The sequence below is a fragment of the Coregonus lavaretus genome, assembly GCF_964263955.1.
Source record: "Coregonus lavaretus genome assembly, chromosome: 19".
NCBI lineage: Eukaryota > Metazoa > Chordata > Actinopteri > Salmoniformes > Salmonidae > Coregonus > Coregonus lavaretus.
Window position 1 is genome coordinate 36,312,207 of NC_140006.1, and position 24,714 is coordinate 36,336,920.

General features: G+C 43.0%; 1 protein-coding gene across 1 annotated transcript in view; it reads right to left on the reverse strand.

Annotated features, from left to right (window-relative positions):
• LOC311146283 (SPRY domain-containing SOCS box protein 4-like) overlaps window positions 1-24,714 on the reverse strand; it is a gene marked incomplete at its 3' end in the record, with an annotated part of 120,242 nt that overhangs the window by 40,327 nt on the left and 55,201 nt on the right. The gene's annotated exons all lie outside the window — the stretch shown is intronic.

The following is a 24,714-nucleotide window of genomic DNA, read 5'->3' on the forward strand; positions in this document are numbered from 1 at the left end:
TAGCGCATACTGGCACATCTGCTTTACCGCCAACATGGGTTTGGCTTGGTACATCACACAGTGTTCTTCAATCTTGGTCCTGGAGACCCACATGGTGTGCAGGTTTTTGTTCAATGCGAAAACATCTGATTAAACCAATCAAGTGCTTGATGAGCAGTGAGATTAGTTGAATCACACCCTGCACACCCTCCAGGATCAAGATTAAAGAACACCATAGACTACTGATGGAATGGGGAAAATGTATATATTTAACAACAGCAGTATAGAGTGAATTAAATGCATCAAGCCATATCCTCTGTTAGAGTGGTGCATGTGTGCAGATGCATGGAGCGGAGGTAAGGTAGTAGAGCAACTGTGACATCACCCCAAGTAGAAGTCTACAGAGGAACTGCAACCATGGTTACCATTTGCTTTCACACCAAAATACTTGAGTGACACTACTAAGAGAATGTATAAACTATGGTTTCTTCTACATTTTTCTTAGACACGAAGGTCCCTAACGCAACATTCAAAGCTGCAACTACCAAAACATTCAATTCAAACTCCATGGACTGATTCGTTCAGTCTGTGAGTGACGGCTGTCTGTTTCCATGGAAAATCTACCAGCCCATTTGGTCAGCAAACATGGCGGAACGGATTAGGGGAAATGGAACACTCGGGAGGAAAGAAATGGAGGGAAAATCATGTATGAAATCACGTAGGTGTTCCATCACATTCGGTCTCCCCCACTGTCTTTCAACACGTTATAAGCTCTTTTCAATTCTCTATAAATTCAAAATTTCTCAGAGCTCAACAGGGAAGAAGTGGTGACTTAACAGTGTTCTTCAGGCACACAATATGATGACTACTGTTAAAGGCACCAGTGCAGTCAAAAATGTGAATTTCCTGTATTTTATATATATTTCCACACTATGAGGTTGAAATAGTACTGTGAAATTGTAAAAATTATGATAATGCCCTTTTACTTTAAGAGCAGTTTGAAAAGGCCGCCTGAAATTTCAGCCTGACATCACCAGGCGGTAAATTAGTTGATAGACTAATGAGAAAGAGAGTTCCAAACCTCTCTGCCAATAACAGCTAGTTCAGTTTTACCCTCCCCACTCAGACCACTCCCAGACAGTTGTCGTGACGTGACTTACTTTAATGTATGACTGTTATTTATCGAATCACTTAACTATGTTTAATTGTCATTCGATTTAATTAATCATGTAACAATTAATTAATTAGGAATTCGGGGCACCACGGAATAAGTGTTTTAACAAGTTACCATCTCCCGAATTAAACTCGTAGAAGATATATGTTATATATAAAATCGATAACAGTCACGTATTAAATAATTACCTCTTATCAGTCTCATTCTGAACGTCGCATAATCCTTGAACCTGCAAGAATCCTAACCTTATTGATGAATCAGCAATACACAAATTAGCTTAAGTATTTATTTCCTAACTAACTAAATAATAACACAATACAAACACACATAGGTTATTGATTACTAACGTAATACAATGAAAACAGGTCCCTAGTGGACTGGACTAACATTAGCATGAATGCTTGGATAGTGAAGGGGTCAGAATAGAAGGGAGAGACAGAGATTCAAACAATCGTAGTTACTTTGGAAACTACGCTCACAGTAATCATAATACTTATGCACCATAATAATCGCTCATTCGGATTAGAAATGCAACATGTATTTACGTGTTGCTGTCCTTGATAGTTGAGTTGATGATGTAGGACTCTGGTTTGCCCACCAGAGATCCCAATGTCCTTGGTAGAGTTTCTGGTCGTAGTGGTGGTTAGAATGGATACTTCAGATATACCAGCGGTTGTTGGAGAGGGATTGTCCTTTCCAACTCGTGTCTTTAGTGAAAGTTCTCTAGACGACTTTACATGCCAGCTACAGACTGAGATGATAAGGTCTAGTGCATTGTCTTCTTCTTCACCTCGTGTAGAGGTTGAGAGTTTCAAAGTTTCTCCATTTCAAACGTGTGGACAAACGTCTCACGTTTTCTGGTCTTTCTAGTCTAACCATTTTGTAACGTGTAGCTTCAGCTTCACGCTTCTTGGTCTTGTAGAGTGTCAACCATTTTAAGCCGTGGGGCTTACTGGTCTGGTAGAAATTCAACCATTTGCAACGTTTGGCTCACGCTTCACGTCTGCTGGTCTGAGGTGAATTTCGAAACGAGGCTTTTTATGCACTCGGGGTAAAAGGGGCGTTCCATCATGTTTGTGCTCATCTGGGCGTGGCCACTGACTGAGAACAAATCAATATGGAAAACAAACATCTCATCTAGAATGCTAAAATCACATTGTTATCTTCACAAAAGTACTATTATACTTAATCATTCGTTTTATACAACAAATAGATGCAAACCTCATAACTGGGAAGTGTATCCCCCCCAGAGATACAGTTATGTTGTTTCACCGTCTTTAATGACATCACAACATAGTAACGAATTTGACATGATTGTTCTTTAAGTCCCCACCAACCATTTCCCACATACTTTTAAGTAGGAATGTTGTTTCATTATCCACTTTTGGATGTTGGAGTTTTGGCGGGAAGACTTCCTTTGTTAACAAAGGGGTCCTTTCTCCCAGTACTTCATGGCAAGGAAGAGAAAGTCTCTGCAAAGAATTTACGATCGGTCATAAAACTGGCACCATAGTAGGAATCTTTGATCTTCAGCCCATGAGGGCAAGTCATGACAGTCCCCCTCTGGTGGTTCAATCTTGGTATTATTCTGCAAGTTGCAACCCACCATAAAAATGGCCACGGGATGTCCTGGTTGTGGATCATCGTTGCTGTTTACCCTGGTAGGCTTTCTTCCAACGGAGCAGTCCACCACAAGAATGGGCATCATGGTTGGGCATCGCAGTTCCGGACCCGTCGTCCGGTTGTCCAGGCTGGTAGATCTGGGCAGTAACTTAGGCAGATGTTAACAATGCACACGCACACTCATGAAATACATCATTACATTTCTTTCCCAAATGAGCGGCGTTGTGGCACTAACTGATGGTTGTATGGGGAACTTGTTTATGGCTCTATCAGTGAAAATGAAACAAAATGAATAAAAGTATAAACAAAATAGATATAAAATATAGTTACCACACCTTAATCATCTAATTGGACTGTATTCTATATACGTCTACGGCCTTGGCTAAGTGACTATCATGGCATTGTCTCTAATGTCATGTCTAGGGTTTTCCCACTTAGTGGTGTGTTGCTTAGGCACTATCCTAAGTTGATAACTACATGAGAAGTCTACAGTTTTAAGGCACTAGCTTCGGACAGTCTACAGGGATGAGCTATGGACTTCTGGGGAGAAACTGGTGAGTACGGTAGCTGTAGAATCAAAGGCCTCATGGTAAGTTTAACTTTACCAAGGCTGGTGTTTTGCTCTGACCCTTAAGTGATCCTAGCATAAATCCTCATTGAATATTCCGTTGTACATGTGCGTTTATGCTTACACAAGCGTGCATGCCAAGGGAAAGAAAACCAAGTATCCTGGTAGGCTGCAACCTGTTCAGTATGAGTCTGACGTAATCAGATAATTTTCATGTCAATGCCTGGAGGTCAGTAAGAATTGGTGTCGAGGGAACCTGTAGTGGTTTTACTACAGGTCACGGTGTCTTACACCATTGTAGTGGCGATAGTTATGAAGGAGTCTATTTCATAGCTATGTTATCCATGGAGGAGATAACCTCACAACGGAAGTACTCCATAAGCACTGAACCAGTCGTACGCGGTGAGATCATGGTTCATGACTTCTAATAACTTTCCTCCTGAATGGAGGGTTCTATTTATTAGTGGCATGTGTGTTAACCATCAGAAGACTGTTTTGGGAGATTCCCTTCCACATGTTGCAATCTGAGTGACTACTAACTCCTCTGTCGCTGTTGTGAAGGGCAATTTTACTTGTTGGGTCTCTAACCTACTTACTGATTGTCTGGACTGACTGTTGCTGGCATTGTTACTGGTACTCAAGGGGACCAGTTATCCTACCAATTTATTCTGAAATGTTATCCTACCGGAATACATGATTAGAGCATTTTACTAGTTGCATTGTAGTTGAACTACACATGGCAAGGAATGATTATTGTTGCCATTTGTTTTGGAGGTGGAAAGTCCACTGGACTTCTTTTACGACCAGTGTAGTACACCTCAGTGATGTCTCATACGTGTTCTAAGGTTACCCCGTCGAGGGGCTTGTCCGCTCCACTCTGTTCTCATGGGGAAGTTTACGACTAGATTTGTTTCCTGCTCTGGCGGTCTCGTACAGTGTTGCACGTAGTCTCGATCCCCCCACCGGCCTCATCATGGGTCTGGGCTAGTATTCCCCCCCTTTGTGTCTTGGGACCCCCCACCAGCGGTGGGTGTTGGTGTCCGAGGCACAAACGAAAAGGTTGGACCCTTTGTACGAGTTGTCAGCAGCCACATAGTTAGTAGATTGGCTTCAACCAAATCTCCTGGTGTTTGTGCTTGAAAACGCTCAGTGGCTGTCGTGGCCTGTCAGTCACCACAGCGTCTGCGTGTGGCAACCATTCCAGTACCTGCGAACTGAGACGAGGATATCTTTCTGCGATATGGCACAGTATTTCACCAATGGGAATCATCGGGTCAGTTGCGGGACTGACGCCGTTAGTTTCATTGTAAGGGGACAGTGTCCCCTCAAAGCGTAAAATGTAACATCGGAAGCAGTGTATACTCTGCACGTCGATGCTTTTATTCCTGCGACGGCCTCAGTGCTTGCGGAAGTGTCCGTAGGACAAGAGAAGTTAATCTCAGCTACAGTATCGCATGACCTCAGCTACAGTATGTGGACCTGTTGTCCGGCAATTCCACGTCTAGTCACAGTGACTTGTCTTTTTCCTGTTTATCAAATTCTTTACGGTTCTTTATTTCTCTTAGCAGAGCTTCTAGCGAGTATTGGCGTATGCTCCTGTCGTCATTGAACCCTTTTTCATCCTTGTTACCCTTGTGCTCTGACACTTTGGTTGGATTGGGTGCAGGAACGCAGAGATCCAGTCGATTGTAGCGTTAGTCGTTTCGATAGCGTTAGTCATTTCGATTGTGGTGGGTATTGGTATCGTGGTTTCGTGGTAGAAACCGTTGTTGTACGTCATCTCTTGACGATTCAATACCTGATAATGCACCCTCTAACTGGAGTGAGTGCTCCTGTTCAAACTCCAAAATCGAGATGTCAGGGCTCAAAGGTGCAGATGTTTTTGACGAGTTTGTCAAGGCGTTCCGTGCCAAGTGCACGGGGAGGGTTGGCTTCATCCTATGCGGAATTGTGGGCCGAAAGGCCAAGAGAATGAACTCATTAGGAATTCGGGGCACCACGGAAGAAGTTGTTTAATGAGTTACCATCTCCTGAATTAAACTCTTAGAAGATATATGTCACATATAATCGATAACAGTCACATATGAAATATTTACCTCTAAATCAGTCTCAGCCCCCAGGAAAGGGGGTGTTCAAACCTTTGCCTAGCAGGAATCTTTGATCCTCAGCCCATGAGGGCAAGTCATGACACAGTCCTAGCAAAATTCTTGTTTGAGAAAATGCTCTTCGCTATGAAGCTATTTTTGGTTCTTTTTGACCATTTTAATTGAAAACAAATCACAGTAAGGTACTTAATTGTTACCCAGAAATGATTTGATATGGATAATACAATGGCTGCATTGGGACTTTAAGACACAGCACATCTCCCATTGTCTGCCTTAGGAACTGAGCACAGTCTAGAGCTAAACATAGTAAAACGAGTGACCTCTTTCCTGTACACAAAGCAGCTAGACATGTTCCCACAAAGCAGTGTGGTCTGGAGACTCTCTGTATAGCTGGCAGGTTTTTGTGACACAACAGCCCACAGGCAGAGTGAGTGAGACTGGACTGGTAGGTGGGAGCTACTCTAGTGTATTTCTCAACTAAGGGAAGCTGGTGGCACAGTGAGCACTGAGCAGTGAATCCCCCAGTGAGGATGCCTTTATTGTCATGTATAGTCATGGTCAAGTGTGGTTTATCTGTCATATAACAGAAGAGGAGAAGTGTGTTTATTGAGCCTCCTGGCTCTCCGTAGCCAGTCTGTCTCACCTGAGCCCCCTGTTGCTACCAAAAGGGTGGGGGCTGCCCCCATCATTATAACTAAACAGCTGTGGAGCCAGATGATGCTTACATTACATACACACACCTGCTACCTAGTTCATAGTCGGACCCCAGGAAGACTAGCTGTCGCCATTGGCGTCGGCTAAATAGGATCCAAATAAAAAACAAATAAAACATACTTCTACAATTAAGCAAATAAACAGTGAATGGATAATTGAATAGCACAACATATACAGTGTGTGTGTTCCGGTGTTCTGTGCACAGTGTACGCATGGAGGTCGTCTCCCTCCCTCCCTCCCTCTCTCCCTTTTTTTCTCTTTATGAATACACCAATCAGCTTTGCTTGGATTCCCTGTACAATGCCTCCTAATCTACAGAGTCCTGTCGTTGCTTTAGACGCTGACTACTTCATCAACACCGTCTGAGGATGGGCAGAAGAGAGAAATGAGGAAGAGAGATTAGATGAGTGTGTGGGCTGAGGTGAGAAAGTAGCAGAGTGAAAGAAGGGAAAGAGAGAGGCGGAGGAGAGATACAGAAAGTGATAGAGTTAAAACGGAGAGAGAGAGACGGAAAGGGGGAGACACAGACCGAGACACCTCAACTTCTTCCTTAAGTATTGCATATCCACTAGTAGTAGTCACTCCCTTAAAGTTACCTTAAGTATCTTCAGATCACTCAAGTACTAAATATTAATGTGCCTGTGTCTTTTGCATATACTACCTATGACGCCACAACCCTTCCTGAAACATCCCTTCCAGCATTAGTTAACTCAGGTAAACCTACTTACAGTAACTATGCTAGGTGGCATTTGTAGCCTCTAATATGCAACTCCCTAGTGCTAGGATGCCCTGTAGCTGAATTGAATATGACCTACGCTAATGAACCTGCAATGTCGGAAACGCTTGAGAAACCATTTGGTCTCTCCACGTTGGCACGCCCTTCCGGCAGTTGACCCCATTGGCTTTGCTTTCCCTCCTATTTACTTTTTTTTCCTGAGCCAGAAGTGACATCTCTATATAATACGGATCCATTTATGCCCAGTTGCGGTTTAGAGGATTAGATGATTTATAGATCAGTGAACATAACAGGCAGTGTGTCTCTGTGCCCCAGACTGGCTCGAGCTGTGACCCACCAGCCAGGCCGTTGGCGAGTTAGCATTGAGGGATGAGTAAACACCAACAGCATGCTACTGCACAGTATGTAGGTCAGTGGGTTAGCGCTTAGCGCAGGGCTACGCTGCTATTATCCTCGGGCGCTAGCTCTCCCTGTAGCCTAGAGCAGGGTTCCCCAACTGGTGGCCCATGGGCCGAATATTTCCCGTGGGTGATTTTATTTGGCCCCCCAAGTTTTCTGAGAAAAAAAGAAAGTTTTATTTTTATAGTATTTTTCATTTTTATTGTTGGACATAAGACTGTAAAAACACCAGCAAATCAGCTCTAAGTGATTTTAATTATGAAATTCTGTTCCAAGTATTTCCACGCATAATAGAGGTACAGTACCTTCGGAAAGTATTCAGACCCCTTGACTTTTTCCACATCTTGTTACGTTACGGCCTTATTCTAAAATTGATTAAATTGTTTGTTATCCCTCATCAATCTACACACAATACCCCATAACGACAAAGGAAAAACAGTTTTTCCAAAATGTTTGCTAATTTATCAAAATTAAAGAAACGGAAATACCACATTTACAAAAGTATTCAGACCCTTTACTCAGTACTTTGTTGAAGCACCTTTGGCAGCGATTACAGCATAGAGTCTTCTTGGGTATGATGCTACAAGCTTGGCACACCTGTATTTGGAGAGTTTCTCCCATTCTTCTCTGCAGATCCCTCAAGCTCTGTCAGGTTGGATGGGGAGCATTGCTGCAAAGCTATTTTAGGCCTCTCCAGAGATGTTCGATCGGGTTCAAGTCCGGGCTCTGGCTGGGCCACTCAAGGACATTCAGAGACTTGTCCCGAAGCCACTCCTGGGTTGTCTTGGCTGTGTGCTTAGGGTCATTGTCCTGTTGGAAGGTGAACCTTCCCCCCCAGTCTAAGGTCCTGAGTGCTCTGGAGCAGGTTTTCATCAAGGATCTCTCTGTACTTTGCTCCGTTCATCTTTGCCTCGATCCTGACTAGTCTCCCAGTCCTTTCGCTGAAAAACATCCCCACAGCATGATGCTGCCACCACCATGCTTCACCGTAGGGATGGTGAAAGGTTTCCTCCAGACGTGACCCTTGGTATTCAGGCCAAATAGTTCAATCTTGGTTTCATCAGACCAGATAATCTTATTTATCATGGTCTGAGAGTCCTTTAGGTGCCTTTTGGCAAACTCCAAGCGGGCTGTCATGTGTCATTTACTGAGGAGAGGCTTCCGTCTGGCTACTCTATCATAAAGGCCTGATTGGTGGACTGTTGCAGAGATGGTTGTCCTTCTGGAAGGTTCTCCCATCTCCACAGAAGAACTCTAGAGCTCTGTCAGAGTGACCATCAGATTCTTGGTCACCTCCCTGACCAAGGTCCTTCTCCCCCGATTGCTCAGTTTGGCCTTGCAGCCAGCTCTAGGAAGAGTCTTGGTGGTTCCAAGAATCTTTCATTTTAAGAATGATTGAGGCCACCGTGTTCTTGGGGACCTTCAATGCTGCAGAAATGTTTTGGTACCCTTCCCCAGATCTGTGCCTCAACAAAATCCTGTCTAGGAGCTCTACGGACAATTCCTTCGAACTCATGGCTTGGATTTTGGTCTGACATGCACTGTCAACTGTGGGACCTTATATAGACAGGTGTGTGCCTTTCCAAATCATGTCCAATCAATTGAATTTACCATAGGTGGACTCCAATCAAGTTGTAGAAACATCTCAAATATGATCAATAGAAACAGGATGCACCTGAGCTCAATTTCGAGTCTGAATACTTATGTAAATAATGTATTTCTGTTTTTCATTTTTAATAAAATTAGCAAAATGTTCTAAAAACCTGTTTTCGCTTAGTCATTATGGGGTATTGTGTGTAGATTGCTGACATTTTTTTTTTGTATCAATTTTAGAATAAGGCTGTAACGTAACAAAATGTGGAAAAAGTAAAGAAGTCTGAATACTTTCCGAAGGCACTGTATATGTTTATTTTTTTCCCCCAATTTCGTCATATCCAATTGGTAGTTACAGTCTTGTCCCATCGCTGCAACTCCAGTACGGACTCGGGAGAGGCGAAGGTTGAGAGCCGTGCGTCCTCCGAAACACAACCTCGCCAAGCCGCACTGCTTCTTGACACAATGCACGCTTAACCCGGAAGCCAGCCGCACCAATGTGTTCGGAGGAAACACCGTACATCTGGCGACCGTGTCAGCGTGCATGCGCCCGGCCCGCCACAGGAGTCGCTAGATCACGATGGGACAAGGATAACCCGGCCGGCCAAACCCTCCCCTAACCCGGACGACGCTGGGCCAATTGTGCGTCGTCATGGGTCTCCCGGTCGTGGCCAGCTGCGACACAGCCCGGTATTGAACCAGGATCTGTAGTAACGCAGCTAGCACTGCGATGCAGTGCCTTAGACCGCTGCGCCACTCGGGAGGCCGGCACTCTATATGTGATCGTATACAAATGTAAGCAAGGTTTGAAATTATTATGTTTTAGTCAAATATTATATATTTTTGAGCTTCTTGCGGTCAATTTGCAGTCTACAAATTATTATTAATTATTTTCCAGCCCTAACCATCCACTCAAGAAAGTTGATGATCTCTGGTTTAGAGTATCTCCGGGTTACTGGATACTAGCCTAGTCACCATTAGCGGTAGCAGCTTCTCTCCAGAGCCCTGGCACATGCGATAGGGGCTGCATAGAGGCACAGAGCTAATACATGCAACAGACTGTCACAGGGTCTTACTACCCAGCTTTAATAAACACAATCAAGTGTCATGTTGTAATACATGGCATTTTTCCTATTTTGTTGCCTTACACCCTGGAATTAATTTTGATTTTTGGGGGGTTTGTATGATTTGATTTACACAACATGCCTACCACTTTGAAGATGAAAACTATTTTTTTTGGAGAAACAAACAAGAAATAAGACAAAAAAAAAACTGAAAACTTGAGGGTGCACAACTATTCAACCCCCCAAAGTCAATACTTTGTAGAGCCACCTTTTCACCTTTTGCGGCAATTACAGCTGCAAGTTTCTTGGGGTATGTCTCTATAAGCTTGGCACATCTAGCCACTGGGATTTTTGCTCATTCTTCAAGGCAAAACTGCTCCAGGTCCTTCAAGTTGGATGGGTTCCGCTGGTGTACAGGAATCTTTAAGTCATACCACAGATTCTCAATTGGATTGAGGTCTGGGCTTTGACTAGGCCATTCCAAGACATTGAAATGTTTCCCCTTAAACCACTCGAGTGTTGCTTTAGCAGTATACTTAGGGCCATTGTCCTGCTGGAAGGTGAACCTTCGCCCCAGTCTCAAATCTCTGGAAGACTGAAACAGGTTTCCCTCAAGAATTTCCCTTCAATTCTGACCAGTTTCCCAGTCCCTGCCGATGACAGACATCCCCACAGCATGATGCTGCCACCACCATGCTTCACTGTGGGGATGGTGTTCTCGGGGTGATGAGAGGTGTTGGGTTTGCGCCAGACATAGCGTTTTCCTTTATGTCCAAAAAGTTCAATTTTAGTCTCATCTGAACAGAGTGCCTTCTTCCATATGTTTGGGGAGTCTCCCACATGCCTTTTGGCGAACACCAAACTTATTTGCTTATTTTTTTCTTTAAGCAATGGCTCTTTTCTGGCCACTCTTCCGTAAAGCCCAGCTCTGTGGAGTGTACGGCTTAAAGTGGTCCTATGGACAGATACTCCAATCTCCGCTGTGGAGCTTTGCAGCTCCTTCAGGGTTATCTTTGGTCTCTTTGTTGCCTCTGATTAATGCCCTCCTTGCCTGGTCTGTGAGTTTTGGTGGGCGGCCCTCTCTTGGCAGGTTTGTTGTGGTGCCATATTCTTTCCATTTTTTAATAATGGATTTAATGGTGCTCCGTGTGATGTTCAAATTTTGTTATTTTTTTTATAACCCAACCCTGATCTGTACTTCTCCGCAACTTTGTCCCTGACCTGTTTGGAAAGCTCCTTGGTCTTCATGGTGCCGCTTGCTTGGTGGTGCCCCTTGCTTAGTGGTGTTGCAGACACTGGGGCCTTTCAGAACAGGTGTATATATACAGATATCATGTGACAGATCATGTGACACTTAAATAAAGTCCACCTGTGTGCAATCTAACTAATTATGTGACTTCTGGAGGTAATTGGTTGCACCAGATCTTATTTAGGGGCTTCATAGCAAAGGGGGTGAATACATATTCACGCACCACTTTTCCGTTATTTATTTTGTATACATTTTTTTAAACAAGTTGTCTTTTTCATTTCACTTCACCAATTTGGACTATTTTGTGTACGAAATCCAAATAAAAATCCATTTAAATTACAGGTTGTAATGCAACAAAATAGGAAAAATGCCAAGGGGGATGAATACTTTTGCAAGGCACTGTAGCTCGTACTTCAGGACCATGAGTGTACCCTGATTACATGAGCAAACCAGGCAAAACTCCTGGCCCTATTGTTATCATATAGAAGGGGGTGTTTTACACTGATCCTCCTCTCTGTCTATGTCTCTTGTATGATAATTCAAATTATGGTGTTATGGTGTATATATTTGAAGTGAGAAATTAATTTCTCTCATATTTATTTTGAGAGAGAGAGAGAGAGAGAGAGAGAGAGAGAGAGAGAGAGATAGAGAGATGAGATCCCTTATGTTTGTGTGTGTTTGGCCACAAACTATCCCATAGGCTGGGGAAGGCTGCCACATCTGTGCCCTGGGTCCCTCTCCAAAAAGGACTGCCAACTCCGATCTCCCACTCGGATTCACACATTCCTCTCTACCTCCTGTCTTCCTCTTCTCTCTCCCTCTTTTCTCCCTCCGTCTCTTTCCCACCTGCCTGCCTCTCTCTCATCCTCTTCTCTCTCCCTCTTTTCTCCCTCCGTCTCTTTCCCACCTGCCTGCCTCTCTCTCATCCTCTACCCTCTCCCTCCGTCTCTTTCCCACCTGCCTGCCTCTCTCTCATCCTCTTCCCTCTCCCTCTTTTCTCCCTCCGTCTCTTTCCCACCTGCCTGCCTCTCTCTCATCCTCTTCTCTCTCCCTCTTTTCTCCCTCCGTCTCTTTCCCACCTGCCTGCCTCTCTCTCATCCTCTACCCTCTCCCTCTGTCTCTTTCCCACCTGCCTGCCTCTCTCTCATCCTCTTCTCTCTCCCTCTTTTCTCCCTCCGTCTCTTTCCCACCTGCCTGCCTCTCTCTCATCCTCTTCTCTCCCTCTTTTCTCCCTCCGTCTCTTTCCCACCTGCCTGCCTCTCTCTCATCCTCTTCTCTCTCCCTCTTTAACCCTCGTACCTTTCTTTCCCTCCCTTAAGCTCCCTCTCTCCATGTCTGTCCATCTCCATCTCTCATCAGTGGATCAGAGAAGCTGGCTATAACGCCAACGTGCTAATCAATCAATCAAATGTATTTATAAATCTCTTTTTACATCAGCAGATGTCACAAGATGCTTATACAGAAACCCAGCCTAAAACCCCAAACAGCAAGCAATGCAGATATAGAAGCACGGTGGCTAGGAAAAACTCCCTAGAAAGACAGGAACCTAGGAAGAAACCTAGAGAGGAACCAGGCTGTGAGGGGTACATGGCCATTAAGGCCAGATGTTTCTCCAAGATGTTCAAACGTTCATAGATGACCAGCAGGGTCAAATAATATTCACAGTGGTTGTAGAGGGTGCAACAGGTCAGCACCTCAGGAGTAAATGTCAGTTGGCTTTTTATAGCCGAGCATTCAGAGGTCAAGACAGCAGGTGCGGTCGAGAGAGAGAGAGAGAGAGAGAGAGAGAGGGAGAGGGTCGAATAGCAGGTTCAGGACAAGGTAGCACGTCCGGTGAACAGGTCTGGGTTCCATAGCCGCAGGCAGAACAGTTGAAACTGGAGCGGCAGCACAACCAGGTGGACTGGGGACGGGGATAGCCAGGAGTCATCAGGCCAGGTAGTACTGAGGCATGGTCCTAAGGCTCAGGTCCTCCAGGAGGGGAGAGAGAGAGATGGGAGATCCTTCTAAGCTTCTGGGTAATGAGTGGCTCAGTGGCGAGCTGTGAGCGTGGTGCCTAGCGCGGGCCTCTCCCCTCTCCAGCATTTTAAATTGCCGCTGATCCTGCGTTTGTCAAATCACACAGGGGGCTCTATTTTCAGCTGGCGTTAAGGCGGTGCTAGTGTCAAACGCACGTTAGTTTGTTTGTCAGTGTAGAAACTGCCGCACTGGCATTTTCCAGCCCTAACGCCAAGGTTTGGCAATTTACATGTCTTATTTCAGCACGCTTGCACTCAGATGGGAGGGGTGGAAATATTTTAGGCATGTCCTTAAAAACATGATCCAAAGTGCTAATTTCAGGCAGCGCTGGTAGGGATATTTAAGACCAACCAAAAGCTGGTTTTAGTGGTAACGCAGTTGGTTAGGGCATTAATTTTGACAGAAGAAATGCAGCCTATCCAGCTGTGACGCATACTGCCCATATGCGCATGGAACAAGAGTAGCCTAATGTGCTTTTGGTGCCTGTATACTTCGTATTCAGAAACAGTGTTTTTTTCCATTTCGTTTAATTTGGTTAAAAACCAAGCATAGCCCCTCCTCTCAATCGCGAAGTAGTTAAGACTGTTGATAAAGGGTTTGGCTCCTGAGACCGCTTGGAAATAAATCTTAATCACCAAAGCTTTATCAAAATATAACATTTGAGAGGAGTAAAACGGTGAGCTGACATTCCCTTTTTATCTATGTATTGTAGGCAGGCCCACATTATTTTAGCCATGCAGGTCCCGTTTTGGATGTGCGTAAAGCCCCCTCCACGATGTAGGCTACTTTTCATGCCCATCATGAAACGAGAGATGAAAAGCTCGGTGAATACCGGTGAACCTTTAAAAGTGATCTGTAACCTGTAACAATGGCTTGTTTTCCATTTCATATGTTCAAACCCCCTCCCTTAGGCCTACTATAAAGAAGGCTGGTTCAACAGCAATGTGTCTTTTTATCCTGACCATTTCATGATGTCATTACATTTTACATGTATTTATTGTTGTCGTTTTTTATTTTTTAAACAGATTGGTTGTAATAAAATTTTACGAAAAACAAGCAATCTTATTAGAATGATTCACCTTCCTGGTTTTATGGTTACAACGTCCATGGCGCGCATGCAATGCAACTTGTGGAGATGTGTGAATGCGATGTGATCTGTAAGATGGTTCTGATTAGTTTAATAAAACATAGGCCTATTTGGGAGCAGTATAATGGTGAGTGGATCTTGTCCAGCTACTGTGAAAAGTTTGGATGTGCATAAAACCCATAGTCTGCGTTGTTTTAATATTATATGTCCACAGGGAGAAATGATGGTGCCTGTAAGTGTGACAGAGCATATTTCAAACAAGTTGTTTCATTTGGTTTAGAATTTGATCAGATGTATTTGTTTTCTTTTTAGGCCTTATCAATAATTAATTGAATCTTGCATATTGACAATGTTTGTCATGTCCATGCTCATCCATTACGCAATTTACAGTTGGCCTAGCTCCTATATCAGTGTGAATGCTATAGAAGCCATGCAATTACATAGAACAATGTGGACTGCAAATGGGTTCAAGTTAACGTATTTAGCTAAGACAGGTCTACACTTTGTTATTTTGTTTCTGTAAGCCATTTAACAAACTATAACGGACTAACATTGGAATTGGAGTTGATTCCAAGGCAATACATAAAAAACTGTAAGTACACAACTTGAAGCAACCACATATTTCACCATGGAGCATGTTCTGATTGGCCAGTGAGGGGCCTCTGACACACCCACAACTTGTTTATTCATCAAAACCCAGCCCTTTCGCGCCAAAGCCAGCAAGTGTGCGATAATTGTGATAGTGAAAATAGCAAAAATATTTCTGACACACCCCTGAACCTATAGCACTACCGCCTGCGCTTAGATTTACCATTGCGTTAGGTTTGTTAAAATAGAGCCCAAGGTGTTCACACTCTATGTCTCTATGTTGGAGTGTGTACAGTATACACTGGGTGTACAAAACATTAGGAACACCTGATCTTTCCATGACATAGACTGACCAGGTGAATCCAGGTGGAAGCTGTTAAATCCACTTCAATCAGTGTAGATGAGACATGGATTGTGTATGTGTGCCATTCAGAGGGTGAATGGGCAAGACAAAAGATTGAACTGCCTTTGAACGGATATGGTAGTAGGTGCCAGGCGCACCGGTTTGTGTCAAGAACTGTAACGCTGCTGGATTTTTCACGCTCAACAGTTGTGTGTATCAAGAATGGTCCACCACCCAAAGGACATACAGCCAACTTGACAAAAACTGTGGGCCACATTGGAGTCAACATGGACCAGCATCCCTGTGGAACGCTTTCGACACCTTGTTCTGAGGGCAAAAGGGGGTGTAACTCAATATTAGGAAGGTGTATGTTTGCATGAAGTATATGTTTGCATGAAGTAGACTACCAGGAGTTTAACCATACTGTATCCATGTTGTTCACCATAGCCCCCCCATAGGAGTGAGTGAGGAGGAAGTACAGAACAGTATCAGCTTATTACCAACTAGCCTGCTGTGAGATAACCACTACATAGTGCCACAGAGGGAGGGAGAAAGAGAGAGAGGGAGGGAGAAAGAGAGAGAAGGGAGGGAGCGTGACTAGGGGAATAATAAGAAAAAGGGATATGGGGTAGAGGAAGAGGAAGAAAGAGCACGAAGGAGAGAATGATAGAGAGAATGATTGAGAGAGAGAGAGAATGAGAAAGAGAGAGAGAGAATGAGAGAAAGAGAATGAGAGAGAGAGATATAGAGAGAGAGATAGAGAGAATGAGAGAGAGAAAGAGAGAGAGACAAGACTAACTTATTTACATTTGACATTTGAGTCATTTAGCAGACGCTCTTATCCAGAGCGATTTACAGGAGCAATTAGGGTTAAGTGCCTTGCTCAAGGGCACATCGACAGATTTTTCACCTAGTCGGCTCGGGGATTAGAACCAGCGACCTTTCGGTTACTGGCACAACGCTCTTAACCACTAAGCTACCTGCCGCTTATGATGTTTGGGTACTTCATTTAAAATGCATGGATGTTAAATGGGAGATTTACACCAAAACTCCAGTAAGGATTGAGCCCTTGGTAAATAAGGTGATAACTCAGATTGCATACCAGCCATGGATCCGGAGCACAACGAATTCTAATTTTATGCGAAACCATGTGAATTACAGTAGCATACTGTGATGAACTATTCTGGGGCAATGGGCCATAGCAGAAAAGATGAGAAAAGCCAAACAGCTTTTTTGGAAGATACAATGGCGATCAATCTGTTTTTTATGTTCTGCTTTGTCCAACAATAACTCATAAACAATCCAATATGCTCCATTCAATTCGTTGACGCAGAAAGGCCTATTATGTAAAGTCTTTACTGTACTGCCAAGCAATCCCAGCCCCCCCCCCTCCCTGTGTACCAAGACACACACGAATAAGCACAAAATCATACAAAGGACATACACCCACAGAGACAAATGAACACTTGCACACACACACGCCATCCCAGTGGCAGTCAGACATCCATGATGACTTCATAACAGTGAGTCATGCGTGCTAAACAACAGCTGCTGCTATCTTAATTCAAACTTAATCTCAATTCCAACATTTTAATCATCACTTGGCAGTGCCCAAAATGTGCATCTATTTTTGAATGAAGTTAAATCTGATTTGAATTTCTATTCCAGAAAAGAAAAAACTGTAGAATGACAAACACACACACACACACACACACTGGAGGGCAACTGGATATCCCATCTCTACATTTGAATGTATTAATTTCTCTCCCAAAAAATAGCATTTGCCACACGGGATCTACCTTCCGCATTGTTTAGCAGTAAATCCTATCACACACATCTGCACACAAAACCTGCGTAAACATATCAGGCTGCACTTCCATGCAGACACACATATTTCAAACACACCATGTCTCATCCTTAAAGTGAACTGTCATATATCTCCTCTTTAGCGGAGGCTTTCAACCTCCTACTGTACACCATCAAACCGATTCTTTAGAACGACTACCTTTCAAGGAGAAGAGCTTTCAACATTCATTCCACTTTTTCCACACTAAGCTTGGAAGCACACTTTCAACTGTTGTAACCCTTTCCAAGGATAGAAAATACTTTTAAATTGGTGCTTTGAACAGGCTTAGAGATACTCAGACCTAGACCATTGCTGTTCCTATCCGTGAAATTCCACAGCAGGACCGGTAAATGTGAACGGTTAAGTTAAACCGCTTTGGATGATAAATGGGCTGCTTTAAACAGGGCCTAACCTAGGAAAAGACCAACATAAGCCAATGCCCACTGTGGCACAAAAAGGGACAAGGGGAAAAAAGATGCACAACACCAGATTTGTAACATGGGGTCTCATCCAATGTGCTCAGTTGGTGTGAAAACATTAGGTTTCACTGCCTAACAACCTGAGAAGTTCAAAGAAAGGTCAGTGTGTTTGCAGCAGAGATGTGAAGTGACTCGTCTAGCATGAACAGATGCAACAAACCTCAGACACACCGGTAGCATTGTCAAAGGTTTGCCTGCTGGCAGTACTTATCACCTCTGAACAGTGTCGGCAGTAAATCTGTTTTGTGTTCACACAGCAAAGACCTTGGAAGTCTTCAGCCACTCAGCCTTGTTAAAATACTCCAAACCAGAAGGTGGCAGTAGCGTTGTTTGGCAATGCATATCCGTGCGTATTGCTTATGGTCTAGATTCCAAGTTATCTGCACTAATCTTGCTATTTTGTAGAAAGCCCTTGTTGATACAAGCCATATGACCACAGCTAGATAACTACCTAGCAAGATGACTTAGAAACTATTTAATTCACTCTCCATAATCCCATACTGCCAGTGTCAGCCCATAGCCAAATGTTTAGCAAGCTAGCTAACGTTAGCATATTCGCTAGCTAGCACAATATAGCTAGCTACTGTAGCTAGCTAGCTAAGGACACTGCACTAACTCGGCAGCTAACACAGGCAGCTGTTTCATAGAAACTAGCTAATCTATAGAGTGGTGTGGAGGAGGAGTCTACCATGTCCGGAAGTGACTTCACCATTCATTTTCCGGATTCATGTTCACTCAAACATTGTTTTAAGCTTTGTTTTACTATTGACAGTTATAGCTGATTTCGGGATTGTATATCAATTCGGTCTCCTTTAATATTTGTCATCTGATGTATTCGTTTCAATCTCTGAATCGTTTATCATACTTTTCCCGTCAGTTCCTGATTTCAGAGCAGAAAAACTACAATCTGTGTACTGAATTAGCCTAGTGCGCATGTGCACCCAGCTATATCCTGTCCCGAACTTGTTTTCCCCGGTTTCCCCTGGTTAAACTAGCTGAACTACGCTTGTTTTCGTCAAACTTGCCAAAATGCATGAATACTGCACCCTCAACTTCGAAACTCCTTTGCTAGTTATACAATCATGTAACTAAGAAATTAGCTGGAAAGAAACTTGAAAGTGATATTGTTTTGTTGAATAGTCATTACTGTTTCGAGCCATCTGTTGTGTCGTAAGACAACCGTGGCAAAGGATGTCATTGCTACTTAACGCGGATCCAAGTTCAGTTTTGAGATCCACCGGCGTCATTGGCATAGGGTGAGCTGGACATTTCTGACTGGTCTTGGAACTGTGACAACGGGCAGCCTCTCCCCGCTCGGCTCCATGGGATATGTAGTGATTTTGCCAACACAGCAAGATATGTACCCAGTCTTGTACCCTTAACCTTTTTTCAACTGACTATCGTATTTGTTGATTAAATTGGACTTTATTAGTATAATAAGTAATCCAGGAATGTCATGAGTTAATTGACATGAGAAAACTTGAGAAAATAGATACTCTACAGAGTGCCAATGGCTAGCCAATGGCTACAATGAATGGCTAAATTACTTCTGGACATGAAGGGTCCACGGAGCTCCTCCTCCTCACCACTCTATTGTGGTTCATTTTAATGTCAATACTAGCCACAATGGTTAGCTAGCTTGGAGGAAGTATTTAGTGTTGTGTGCATTGCGTCTGTGCACTTAGCTAGCTACCATCCCATAGCCTACATTGCATTTGAAGTGTGACTGGGTCATCCGTAGATGCACGGAGAAAATTGTTTGCTCCCTCACGTGGGGGTCCGTGCTTACTGTGCTTACTGTCTCAAAGTTGCTAGAACATAAGCGGCCACTGATGAGCATTGCGTAGGTCGTTGCTACCGGGTCGGCATGCAGCAGGTACCGCTTATGTTCTAGCAAGAGAAGGAACGGCCTCCCACTGTGATAAGTACCTATCGGCAGTCTATCGGCAGTGAGATTTCTCATGTGTTTCATGCTTTAGAGGGGCTTATTTTCCTTTCTGTTTCCACCGAGCAACAGCCAAAAACACTCCATGTTGATATATCAAATATGACTCCAGAAAGGCTTGGAAGACATTTATCTAGCACTTTCTAAAAGAGACGGAATTCACCCTAACTGCAGGGGTTCCAGGATTATTTCCATCAACATCGCAAACTGTTTTAGAGACTGACAGACAGGGTCTGGTAGTGCTCCAGTTCTCCCTGTCAGAATAAGCAACAGAGGACTTGGAAACCATATCAACTCCTATAGAAATGGCACTATGGTTATTGTGAGTAACCTAATTTAAGTTCCTTTAACTCCGCTTTCTAGTGAGTTTATACAAACTGTCAACTCCTACCATTCTGATAGATTGGAGACTGTCAGAAAACATGGTTGTAACGTTAACAATTTGGTTGCTATTCCTTTGGTTACCTCTAGGCAGATGCCTCAGGGGCAGAGTGGCCCACACTCATTGAATATGGCACTTTTAAATGTTAGCGCAATCACTAGTAAAACTTTTCTCGTGAATGACCTCATTACTGAGCGCAAAGTTGATTGCATGTTTGTCACTAATTGAAGCCTCCCCCCGGACTACAGCTATTCATACTCTATCAGAAAAGGGGAAAAGGGTGGGGGGACAGACTATTTTTTACTAATGCTGTCAGCTGTAAGGACATTTCATTTGGGGACTTTGGGTCTTTTGAGCATCGTGCTATAAATGTCAGCCACCAGTGCTGGCCATAACCCTGTAGGCCACCAAAGCACTGCCCCACTTTCTTTACTGATTTCTCTGAACTATTGTCCTTGAGAACTATGATAAAATCACTGTGTTGGGTGATTTTAATATTCATGTTGACAATGAGACTTGACTCCAAGGCCACTGAATGTATTAATCTTTTGAGCTATATGGACTTTATCCAACATGTTACTGGGCCCACCCATAACCGCGGCCATACTCTGGACCTGGTTATTACCAAGGGGCTTTCTATTGACATATCCTCTATTGTTGATGTTGCTTTATCTGATCACCACTGTGTATTTTTACTACCTTGTTGCCCATAGCACAGGGTAATACTGAATACATTATTAAGAAACACTATCTTACCTCTGAAGTTGCTACAGAATTTATTGAGTGTATGAACAATACTCCATCACCTATTCGGTCTTCCTCTTGTGATGATTTAGTTGATAACTTTAATAGCAAATTAAGTGCAACCATTGATGCCAAAGCTCCAGTAAAGTTTAAAAAAGGCCACATCCAAATGGAGAGCCCCTTGGATGAGTGAGGAAACTAATAAATTAAAAGAGAAACATATATATCAAGACAATTAGAAATGCCAGACGGTTCATTTTTCTAACTTGATCACTAATAATCAGAATAATTATTCTCGAACATTGATGGCCTAATAAAACCTACCACGGCAAACCTATGTGAACTTTCCTCCACATCTAAATGAGATTAGTTTGCGGCATATTTCAGAGATAAGATAACAAACATTAGGCTGAGTATCAGTCAAGCAAGACCTGATGAGAAGTTTGATCATATGTGCCCTAGCCTCCCACGCAAAGGCAATATGGATTTATTTTCCCTGGTTGACACAGACATGCTCAGGAAAGTGATATCACAACATAAGCCTTCTACCTGCCTTCTCGATCCTATCCCCACCACCTAATTCAAATTCTGGAGAAATTGGTTTTCTAAACATCTAAATATATTTTAAGGGCCAACTGTATTTAAAAACAAATCCAATCTGGTTTTCGGGCCCACCACATCACAGAGACAGCCTTAGTTAAAGTGGTAAATTATCTTAGAGCCAACACAGATGCCAAACAGCTCTCTGTCCTTGTACTCTGGATTTAAGAGCTGCATTCAACACTGTTGACCACAATGTCCTTCTGGACAGACTGGAGAGGTGGGTTGGCCTCTCCGGTCCAGTTCTAAATTGGTTTAGGACCTATTTAACCGATCAAGAGTTTGCCACCCTTGGTGAACATAACTCAGATAAAATCCATATCACATGTGGCATTCCACAAGGTTCGATTTTGGGTCGGGTACTGTTCAGTTTATATTCACTGCCGGTCAAAACCTTTAGAACACCTACTCATTCAAGGGTTTTTCTTTATTTTTACTATTTTCTACATTGTAGAATAATAGTGAAGACATCAAAACTATGAAATAACACATGTGAAATCATGTAGTAACCAAAAAAAGTGTTAAACAAATCAAAATATATTTTATATTTGATATTCTTCAAATAGCCACCCTTTGCCTTGATGACAGCTTTGCACACACTTAGCATTCTCTCAACCAGCTTCACCTGGAATGCTTTTCCAACAGTCTTGAAGGAGTTCCCACATATGCTGAGCACTTGTTGGCTGCTTTTCCTTCACTCTGCGGTCCAACTCATCCCAAACCTCATCTGATGCAGCACTCCATCACTCTCCTTCTTGGTCAAATAGCCCTTACACAGCCTGGAGGTGTGTTGGGTCATTGTCCTATTGAAAAACAAATGATAGTACCACTAAGCCCAAACCAGATGTGATGGCGTATCGCTGCAGAATGCTGTGGTAGCCATGCTGGTTAAGTGTGCCTTGAATTCTAAACAGTGTCACCAGCAAAGCACTCCCACACCATAACACCTCCTCCTCCATGCTTTACGGTCAGAAATACACAAGCGGAGATCATCTGTTCACCCACACCGCGTCTCACAAGGACACGGCGGTTGGAACCAAAAATCTCAAATTTGGACTCCAGACCAAAGGACAAATTTCCACCGGTCTAATGTCCATTGCTGATGTTTCTTGGCCCAAGCAAGTCTCTTCTTCTTATTGGTGTCCTTTATTAGTGGTTTCTTTGCAACAATTCAACCATGAAGGCCTGATTCACGCAGTCTCCTCTGAACAGTTTATGTTGAGATGTGTCTGTTACTTGAACTCTGTGAAGCATTTATTTGGGCTGCAATTTCTGAGGCTGGTAACTCTAATTAACTTATCCTCTGCAGCAGAGGTAACTCTGGGTCTTCCATTCCTGTGATGGTCCTCATGAGAGCCAGTTTCATCATAGCGCTTGATGGTTTTTGCGACTGCACTTGAAGAAACGTTCAAAGTTCTTGAAATGTTCCATATTGACTGACCTTCATGTCGTAAAGTAATGATGGACTGTCGTTTGTCTTTGCTTATTTGAGCTGTTCTTGACATAGTATGAACTTGGTTTTTTACCAAATAGGGCCATCTTCTGTATACTCCCCTGACCTTGTCACAACACAACTGATTGGCTCAAACGCATTAAGAAGGAAAGCAATTCCACAAATTAACTTTAAAGAAGGCACACCTGTTAATTGAAATGCATTCCAGGTGACAACCTCATGGTTGAGAGAATGCCAAGTGTGCGCAAAGCTGTCATCAAGGCAAACGGTGGCTATTTGAAGAATCTCAAATATTAAATATATTTTGATTTGTTTAACACCTTTTTGGTTACTACATGATTCCATGTGTGTTATTTCATAGTTTTGATGTCTTCACAATTATTCTACAATGTAGAAAATAGTAAAAACTAAGAAAAACTCTTGAATGAGTAAGTGTTCTAAAACTTTTGACTGGTAGCATATGTTACCCCTTTGGCTGCGTTTTCAGAAAGCACAGCATTGATTTTCACTGCAACGCAGACGATACACAACTTTACACTTCTGTGTCACCAGAGGATTTTAGCTCCACAGATAAATTATTAGACTGTATTAGTGATTTAAATACTTGGATGGCTCACAACGTCCTCCAGCTAAATCAAGACAAGATCGAGGTACTTATTGTTGGAGCCAAAGCACAGAGAGAATCTGGACGCACATTTTAATTCACAGGCAATAAAGATAAAAAAACACCAGGTAAAAAAACGTAGGTGTTATTTTAGATTCTGGACTCAATTTTAAATCACACATTAGGAATGTGACCAATATAGCTTTTTACCACCTGAGGAACATTGCCAAGGTGCAGCCCTTTCTATCTCAGGCTGATACAGAGAGACTCATCCATGCTTTTATTACAAGCAGGCTTGACTACTGTAATGCTCTCCTGTCTGGTCTACCCAAGAAAGCCATTGGTCAACTGCAAAACATACAGAATGCTGCAGCATGGGTACTGACCAAGACCAGACGGACAGCACACATTACACTGGTTTTAAGGTCTCTGCACTGGTTTCCTGTGAGTTTTATAATTAATTTTAAGATTATTCTATTGGTTTTTAAATCAATCCACGATTGTAGGTCCCTCAGGTCATCTGGCACTGGCCTTTTAACTAACCCAAAGCCTAGGACCAAGAGGCATGGAGAGGCAGCCTTTAATTACTATGCCCCCAGCCTCTGGAATAGCCTGCCAGAGAAAATGTGGACATTTTTAAGACAGACACTTTTTTAGCTTTGCATACCTAAAAACACACCTTTCTAGCTCTGCTTTTCCTCAGGGTGCTTTTCAGTCATTCAGTTTTTATTGTTATTCTTTTGTTTTTTTATCCTCTTATGTTTGTTGTATAGTAAATATTTCAGTTTTTATTTTGATCGTTTTTATTAGTTTTTTTCCTGTAAAGCACATTGTGTTGAATTCCATGTCTGAAATGTGCTTCATAAATAGATTGATTTGATTTGATTTACTAAGCACTTCGCAGACCCAAGAGTCTGCCAGACGTCAGATCAAAAGTGTGTTATAAAAACACTCTTTGCAGGTGTGTGGGGGGAGGGAGTTTAAACAAGTTCTTCAAAGAAACAGTGTTTAGACTGAGACCAGAGGAACACCCTGTGATTCTCCCACACACACACACACACACACACACACACACACACACTTTATGGGATGAGAATTATATTATATGGAGGTAGAGTGGTTAAAGAGCGAATGAACACGCCAATTGGAAAAACGAGATTTCATTTATTTTGGTTAATGATGTTTGTCCCCCATGAGACACTGTAGACACAGAAGCATATTTAACTTCCTCAAAATCCCCAGAATGCATCTAAGATAACTCAAGAAATCTGTAATAAATGTTGATGTTTTTGCAGAGGATGTTTTCGTTGTGCAATTTTACATCTAACTAAGGTCTTTGGTGCAGTATTCCTCAAGTAAAAAAATACCAGACGTGTTGTCTTATGTAAACAAAGTCGGAGCTGCTGGGCCTCGGGGTATG